We start from the raw sequence: 9,924 nt of genomic DNA, 5'->3' as shown, positions 1-9,924 counted from the left end.
AACATGGATCTTTCCATCCATTGCAAGGTGTGATTCATTCCTTCTACTACTCCATTATGTTGTGGAGTGTAGACATTTGTAAATTGGGATTTGATATTGCTGTCCCTGCAAAAAGTTTGAAATTCATTGGAAGGGGTGTCGATCGTCCCCCCATTTAATATGAAGGGGTGTTTGTAAATCCAATCATGATTATGAATCGTTCAAAATTTCCTCTTCCAAGCGCTTTGGTGAATATTTCTATAATTTTCTCATTTGTAGGACATTGTCATAGGTGAATAGTCTTTTCCTCAACATGACGTCGAATCAAATGATACTCTGCATTGGTGTGCTTGGTTCGATCATAGGATTTTGGATTCTTGCTCAATTGAATTGCAAAACCATTATCAATTGGAAGATGAGTAGAGTGCACTTTTTTCTCTTGCAAATATTTAAGAATTTTCTTCAGCCACACAATCTCTTTAGTTTCTTGTACATCTGCCACATATTATGCCTCTATTTTAGAATCTATTGGAACTGATTATTTGCGTGACCTCCAAGAGATAGGTTCTAGTCTAAGACTCATACCATAACATGATGTATATACTCAATTTTCCTTATATACATCAAAGTATGAATCAAAATATCCAATCAAGTTGAAGTCACCCACCAATGCATATTTGATTCCAAAGTCTTGAGTTCGTTTCAAGTACTTTAGAACTCTTTTGTAGCAAATCAATGTCCCTCACAAGGATTTTGCATTAACCTAGAAATGATTCAAATAACAAATGAAATGTTTGGTCTTGTAGTGGTGAGGTAGATAAGACTTCCTATAAGTTGTCCATACTCAATTGCATCCTCAAATTTATTTCTTTCTTTAAATGTGAGCTTTAAATTTTGTCCCACTACAGTGGATAAAGGATTGCATTCAACCATGCCAAATTATTTCAAAACATCTCCAATGTACTTATTTTGAGAAAGAAATATATATTTTTGATGTCGAGTTACTTAAATACCCAAATAGTAATGAAGATGTCCCAAATATGTCATTTCAAATAATTTCTTCAATTCTTTCTTTATGGATGCAATATAATTTTCATTGTTCTTTGTCATCAATAGATCATCTACATATACTATAAGATAAACAACAATTTTAACAACTTTCTTGACAAATAAGCTTGCATCATCAAGATTAAAGTGTGTAAAATTAAATTTCAAAATATGATCCATCAATTTTTCATATGAGACTCACAATGCATTTTTTAAGCCATATAAGGATTTGATGAGTTACATACTTTATAATCTTGTCCCTTCATAATAAACCTTCTATTTGAGACATAAAAGCATTTTCTTTTAGGTTTCCATGCAAGAAAGTAGTTTTTAAATCCAAATTTTGATGGACTTTCCATCCATTATCAAATGCAAAGGAAAAGAGAGTCGAGATGGTAGCCCATTTTTTTTGGGGGGGAATTCTCCTCATAATCAACCCCTTATTTATATGAAAATAATTTTTACCATGAGCCTTGTTTTGTGCTTGTCAAATGAGCCATCTAATTTATACTTGTTTTTGAAGACCCACTTGCAGGCAATTAGTTTGGTTCCAAATGGAGGGTCTACCAGCTTCCAGGTTCCATTCTTTATGAGAGCTTCGTACACTTTCTGCATTGCTTCTTTCCATTCAGAAGCAACTTCTTTAGAGGAAGATGGTTCAAAATTAGTAGACAAATTTAATTCACAATAATAAGAAACATCCATATCATAGCTGAAGCCGAATCATCTACATCACCTCCATTTTTTCTAGTGGAACTTCTAGTTCTTGTCTTTCCAACCTCTTTAGGATGGGCAATTTCAAGTGTCTTAGTGAGCCATTTTGGAAGACGTTATTGAGATGCTCCATGTTGTTTTATTGACTCAGATAGAGCTACATCAAGATTTATCCTTCTAATCCTCTCAATCACATCACTCAAAGTGTCTTCCTAATATGAAGAAGTGGTTGGAACTTCATGTAGGGGAGTGAGTGCTTCAGAAGGAGATTCCACAAATTGATCTAGGATAGGGATCCCCCATTCAAGATGTGGAATATCATTATCAAATTCTTGATTTTTTATTTTTTTTGCGTCGCTAAATCTTTCGAAATGACCACGTTATCGCCCAACAACATTGTCAATGTTGGAAGATTCAAGAAAAATTGCATCTCTAGATAGCATGGACTTCTTATTTACCTCATTGTAGAAACAATATGCTTTGTAGGTATTTAAATACCCCTATAAGGTACACTTCTAAATCCTTTCACCAATTTTCTTTCTGTGTTCCTTAAGAATCAAGGTATAGTCAGTGGAACCAAAGATCCTGAGATGCCTTACCAAAGGAACATGGTCATACCAAATTTCATAAGGCGTCTTATGTCTGAGAGCATGAGATGGGCATTCGTTTTTAACATATACTACACATAGAATTTCATCTGCCCAAAACATTAGCTTTACATCTTTTGAAAAACATCATTGAACAAACCATATTTAACATTGTCATGTTCATTCTTTCAGCTACACCAGTATGTTGAGGATTATATGCCACAGTTGTTTGTTGTTGAATCCCATGTTGGTGAATATATTTTTCAAATTCATTTATGCTATATAATTTTACATTATAAATATGAATATAGCCAATATGATGTTATGCATCATTCTCAATCCATGCATGAAAGTTTCAAAATCTTCAGATTTACTCTTCAACAAATATACACAACACATTTTGGTGTACTCATTAATACAATTCATCATATATTTATTTTTGTTTGTAGAAGGAACACGTATAGGGGCACACAAATCAGAATGAATAAATGCAAGCTTTATACGTGCTCTAGAAACGTAATGGCATGAAATGGTTGTTTGATATGTTTTCATAGAATACAAGCATCACATTACTCCAGTTTCCTTGGAATTGTTAGCAAACAATAAAACCATTTCACTTCAATAAATGAACTATGCCATAATTCAAATGTCCAAATCTTGAATGCCATAAAAGACTGGATGTCAATGTACCTTCATTATGCTGAGAACTATATGCATAGTTTTGTGCATGAGCAACCATTCCTTGGAACTTCAAGAATCTTTCTTCCTCTATTTCAATCATGACAAGTGTGTTTTTTGATTCTTTTCTCACCTCAACTTTTTCATCAAACATGTGAATGGACTGTCCTTGTTGACGAATATGAACAAGGGACAACAAGTTTCTCCATAGCCTTGGTAGGTAGAGAACATTATGCATAATAAAGCCAAGGAGTCTAGGAAGTTTGAGCCTGATGGCGCTAAGTCTGGATGTCTTGAGTCTTGATTTTTGTAAAAAGTATATTTCTCCATCTACATTGTCACTAAAGCATTTAAAAAAAAATTGAAAGCTCATGTGGAAGGTTGAACATGTATCAACCAACAATGTATCTTTCCAAGAAGCAAATGAAGCATGAAACAAATATTCAATTACTCTGATATTGCAATGTGTGACAATATAATGAGCATATTTAGGTGCTTTATCTTTCCTTAGGTCTAGTGTTTTTTCTTTTATCTTCATTTTGTTCTTGTTGCATTATGTCCTATGAGAGTTTTCATGTGTATGCATCATGCCCATTATTGTTGTAGTGAATACAATGGAGATTGTATTTTCCTCCTTGATGATGCTTACCCCCCTGCCTCTATTATTCTTCTTTCCATGTCCTCTTCTGCCACCTCTTCCTTTGGAAGAATATTTTGTTTGATTCTTCTCTCTCTATGTAAGGCACACAACTTCTTTATAAGACTAAGCAATTGTCTTTCTCTTTCGAAATTATTTCTCCTTTTCTACAAAGTTCTCCACAAGAGTGTGAAAAGTAATATTCTTAAGTTGGGCACTAGCTTGTAAGGATTCAAGATAGTGAGAATATGTGGGCTAGAGAGCCTTGACGATAGTTGTGAGAGGGATGTCCATTTTAACTCTATTGGCTTCTACATCATGCAAGATAGCTCGAATTTCATAGGCTAGGGACAAGGATCATCATCCTTCAACTCTAGGTTAAATATTTTGATCATCAACTTAACTACCTCAAGCTATGAGTGTCAGTCATATAAAGATTTCAACTTATTTAGTGCATCAAAAACATTGGTAATTGGAATTATGTGAGGACTCACCTCTTCATTTACAGATGCAATAACCAGAGCATAGGCCTTAATGTTCCTGTTCTCCCATGTGGCGATCTCTTTATCGTATGTGGGCTTGGTGGGTGGATTGTCACCTGCTCCTTCATAAGCACCCCTCCATATGTCATTAAAGATAAGAATGTGCCTATTCTTTCTTGTCCATTCATGGAAATTTTCTTTTCCATTCAGCACCACACCAAAAATAGAGATGTAAGAACACATCTTCACCAATCTATGTTCTATTCTCTGAGCTCATGCATTAAACACTTTCTCCAAATAAATAATCATTCTCCCAATAAGAAAAAATAGAGAATGGACTTAGAAAACCAATTCTCTACTCTACGTCAACAAACAACAAGTTTATTGGAAGAGTTTGAGGTGTAAATGCAACTTGCTTAATTGTGTCATTTTGGCATAATATAATATCAATGTAACATCATTGCATATTGTAATATCAACACAAATTCTCACTTGAGTTGAAACACATGTCCTTGGTGAATCTATGGAACTAAAGTCTAAGTGATCCCCTATAATGAGAAGAAGCAAATCTTTGTGATCATGGTCTCCAAAATGATTTCTTGATCAAAATTTAAACGTTTTAACAAAATAAGTAATTGCACGATGCACATGATGCTCAAAGCTTATATTCTAAAATTATTTTACAGTTTGGAAATGAAAATCTAGTGATCTCAAATACAATGAACAACATTTAGAATATTAAGAAATGATTTCAAACATTAAACAATGTTTAGAATATGAAACAACAGGCTCAAACATTAAACAATGTTTAGAATATGAATCAGTAGGCTCAAATGTTAAACAATGTTCATTCTAGTAAGTTATTTATGAATCAACGACAAGAGTTCAATCATTATTGCTGCATTAGTAAAATAATTCCAGGGCTTAATTTGTTGGAGATTCCATGTTGCTTAAATTCTTTTACATGTAATGCGATTTTGATTCCATTGAAGGGTTGTATAAACTAATTGCGATACCACTGGATTGTTTTAAATGAGAGAATGAGTTTGATCAAGCAATTCGGAGCACCATGTGAAGCCTTGGGCTTAACTACATCAAAGACAGTGTTTTGAATCTCAGATAGCTTGAGAGCATGGAGAATGAACCAATATGGTCAAACTTGTAATATCAATATTGATAGAGGATATTGTTGAGATTTGTAACAAAGAGGCAAAGAACCCAGGGTGTACATTACAATCAAACAAGAATTGTTTCACATTTGTGATCTGACTTGAAAATATGACAATGAACACACATTTAACATGATAAGAGAGACAAATATGCAGACCCATTTTGCCCAACGAAAGAAATCAACAGAGGAGTTACAAGGGCAAAGGAATTCCAACATTAGGACTTGTTCTTTGATACCATGTTAGGCTAGGATGGTAACTCATGAAATTTGTTTTTCCATTAGGATAAGCATTAATATATAAACTAGAATTGTGACTCTTGGGGATTCATATTTCCAAGTCTTTTCCTATTCTAGGTTCACTATTTAGATATTTACATAAATTCAGTCAATCGTGAAGGATTATGTGTCCAACATTTTTCTTAACATGCATATTGAAATATTTGATTTATTAAATTTCTCATTGTTATATATATATATATATATATATATATATATATATATATTTGTAAGCTTGGTAGATCCTTCCATTTTCATTAATATATAAGCAAGTTACAACCACATAAAACTGGTTAGGTGGCCTCAACTTGCCCAACGGGAAACCAAGTCTGTTGGCCACCTAACCGCATGATAAGCCATCCAGTAGCAAAAAGTGATAAGTCTTTCTACCCAAGCTATATAAGTTTGTATATCATGTCCTTGTCCATACTCTATTTTCCTATAAAAATATACAACTTCAAACTGAAAATTAAAAGTTATCCGCATATGTACTAGTCAAAAATTAAAAACCAGCTATCATCTTATTCATCTTGCTCAACAGAAGTGGATTCGACTGGAGTCGGGTGCTTGGCATTGGAATTGGGAAATACTATCTGTGAGAGAAAATAGGGGCAATGATTCTCGATGTTGCTGAGGCGTCCATCCTATTTTTGCATTTGGAATTGTAGTTTCCTGAAGTCCTCCTTGTAATTAGGGAAGTCTTATACTATTGTCACCATGCTCACTGAAAATTTCTCCAAGGCCTTTCCTAGGAGGCTTTTCATGATCCAATAAAGGTACAAGGTTTGTTTGAACTTGGTCACTCAGCCACGAGAATGCCTAGGGTTTGACACCATAGCTCTCCAGTCCTCCATCCCTATATCTATCACCCTCGCTTGGCAGTTCAGGTCGGCTTCCCATTCCTTGATTAGTCTCTTGATTTCTTCACTAACCCCTTCACGGTATGCATTTTCTGCATCATTAATAAGGCTCTCAACTGGCTTAAGATCTCTTCTTCCGCCCAAGGAACTAGGTTGCTCCTCCTGCTCAGTCGCCTAAGGCCTCCTACCACAGCCCCGAGCCTTCGCTGCCCTTGCCATCACAACTTAGTCCTGGTATTTGGTGAGAAAATGTATGTTTCTAGGTCCTTGTGCAGGAGGGGGTTCGAGCGCAGAAGCCCTTCGCTCCCAAGTTAGCTTACCTCCATGCTTACCTGTCATGGGAGAAAGAAATTGTAATTTCCTTGATATTAAAATTTGACACTCTACCACTCATAGTCCCTGCATCCAATCGAAGTCCTCCAACCCACCGAGGAATTCATTTTCTTTACCTTGAGGCCCATTTGCATAACAACCAGAAACATAAATTAAGAGCCCACCATAGCCAACTCCAACAACAATATAATAATTCCTAAACCCAGGGTGGTGCAACACCTCAATTGCGACCCCGCAGAAGCTTTTACACAGGCCATGGGTGTGAAGCCAAGAAAGCCAGGCAGCCAAGTCATTACCATGCCGGTACCACCAGTTATGTACGGATGCAAGCTTCCTTTCAACCCCACAAAAAAAAGTAAAATAAAGCCTACATGTAGACCTAAAGGTGGCCTAACCCCAGACCCCAAGGTCTTCTAACCAAACCAGACAACAACATTCCCCAGGGCTGACACCAATATCCCACATCCCAAATAATCCCATTTGGGAGAGGGAGAATTTCATAGAAAATTGACACGGAGACTATACCTGTTAGGATAACATATTATTTCTAGACTACCAGCGGTAAAGGCTTCCACCATCCTAGTGTACTCCCACCCGCAGACAATTCGACCCCATGCAAAACCCAATCCCAAGGCCAGTCATTTAGATGCATGGGGGAGGGGTAGAATAAATAGTTTAGATACTAAATTACGCTTGCCTGGAGATGAAGAATCCATCGTCTCTTCTGGAGCCATTGTGTTTCTCTGCCCGCGGAGTCGATCGTCCACACCTCAATCTCTTGGTCGCTGAAACTACCTACAGACCTTACAAAACACTTGCCACCAAACTCAAACCTTAATATACTAACTCTGCCACCTTCCACATTGGTATTATTCTCATGCATGCAGGGAGCCACCGCACCCATTTCCCCGAGCATGTGGGGGGTGGTGGGTGTGTACCATGACATACTTTGCATTAATTCAGACTTGATGCGGTTGCCCTTTGGCTCACAACCCAATCGAGGGTTTAAAAATTATATATCAACTCCATGTTAAGAATGGAATGAATTACACATCTTATGATGAAAATTAAAAAATATAAGAATTTTTTTTATGTAAATTACTTTTTTTTATACAAAATTGATACAAAAGCATGGACATTGAAATATTTCATTTATTTATTTATTTAATTTTTTTTTTTTTTTTTTGTTTGTTAAGACTAACCTACGCACCCACGGGGATTTGAACCAGTGACCTATCGCAAGGAGTGTCTTAACAGTGCACCCATTCACCGTCAATCCAAAGCCCCGTGGGCGAAATATTTCATTTATTACTAACACTATAATATTTTTTTTATTGATATTTTTATTTTATTTTAAATATTACATGTCAATGAACATTAAATGAATTACACATCATCTTATATCAATACTACTATTTTTACATGCTCAAATTCATATCTCCCTCATACTAAAAATGAATCACATAACTTTAAATGAATTACACGTCATGTTATATCAATAATGTTATTTTTACATGCTCAAATTCATATCTCCTTCGTACCAAAAATGAATCACATATATTTTTAAATGTAACATTATAGGACAACATCTCCCTTATAGAGAGACATCACATATATTTTTAAATGTACCATTACAAGACAACATCTCCGTCATAGATGAGAGGCACTTATGGGAGATGTTTTTCATTATATCTAAAGAAATAAAATAATGCTTACTTTACACAAAAAAAAATGTTAATAATAAAAAAATCTATCAATATGGAACATATTAATAACAAAAATATTTGTCATATAAATAAAATATTTCAATTTTGACCTTAAATACATAATTTTACACAATTTTATGAATAACAAAAATATCTGTCAATGTCGGGTATAAATAAATAAAATATTTCAATTTCCATGTTAAATACATAACTTTACACAATTTTATGTATGAAGTGAGGAAATAATTGATAATAAAAAATTTCTAATTTCTACCATAAATGGTTTTATTCTCTACTTTTACGTGAGAGCCATATGTGTAACTAATTTAATGTCCAACTTAACTAACATAATTTTACATCAACTTTATATAGTGTGATGAAGTAATTGAAAAGTAGTTGATAGTAAGAAAATTCAAGTTATAATGACGCAATAGATGATAATTATTCTTTTCTCTTCTTTTCACTTGATGGCGGAGCTAGGGTTTTCCTGTGAATGGCAGACCTGTAACTTTCTGCAGGCTAGGCCTGTCTCAGGCCACACGGGCGATGAGATGTGACAGGCATACCTCACCTGTCAAGGCCTTGTTCCCCATTTGGACTTTTTCGAGCGAACATTGAATAGAGTCATCCGAGGTAGGAAAACGGCTTGGTTTTAACCCCACCCAGCATGCAGGTTAAGTTTTTTCTTTGTTTTTTACACATCGCGACAGGGTTTACTTTTGATCTACCACGGGTTTTCAGTTTCAGCGGTGTGGGGCTAGGGTTTGGTTTAAACGGTAGGGATGGGGCTCGATCGTGATTTTGTGGATTTAGATCCAGCGCCAGAGGACCTTCTCACTGTATGGGGGCATAACGTTTCAGCCCAGAACCATGAACGCTTTTTCCCCAAAGCGACTGTGAAAGCTAGTTTTCCAAAAAAAGAACAAGGTGCTCTCCCTGACTTGGCTGACGATCGAAAGGCTGACTTCGTTGTTTCATCCATAAGGGGTGGCTCTTCCAGAGGTGAAAGTTTTGGTAGGGATCACATTTTTGTTCATAGGCCTCCTTCCCTATCCTTGGGGTTCGATCTCTTAGTTTTTCCCCCTCTCACAGGAGGACTAGAGGATGTGGTGGCAAGTCATGGGCTGCATGTATCAAAAGGGCCTTTAGTTGAAAACGATAAAGCCAGAAAAAGGCCCGTCACAGGAGAAGGGTTTCCCTAGGTGTCAGGAGGTGATTTTAGGGCCCCAGATCAAAGCAAACAACCGGATTCAATCTGTAGGCACTTGGCAGATCTATCTGCTCAAGTTAGTCAGGCTCAGTCTTAGAAGGATAATCAGGTCGGAGATACAGGCCATGGACATGGAATTGGAATCCATCAGGAGATATTGGGAGTTGGAATAGAGGCGAGCTTTCAGGGGGCTCCCGAATCTGGGGCCACCACAGCTGCTGAGAAGGGACAGAAAGAAAAGGAG

The sequence above is a fragment of the Pinus tabuliformis genome, chromosome 4_2, assembly GCF_031772625.1.
Source record: "Pinus tabuliformis cultivar Carrire ecotype Pingquan chromosome 4_2, CPIR1, whole genome shotgun sequence".
Classification (NCBI taxonomy): domain Eukaryota; kingdom Viridiplantae; phylum Streptophyta; class Pinopsida; order Pinales; family Pinaceae; genus Pinus; species Pinus tabuliformis.
The sequence above is the reverse complement of the archived record's forward strand: the minus strand, read 5'-3'. Positions refer to the sequence as shown.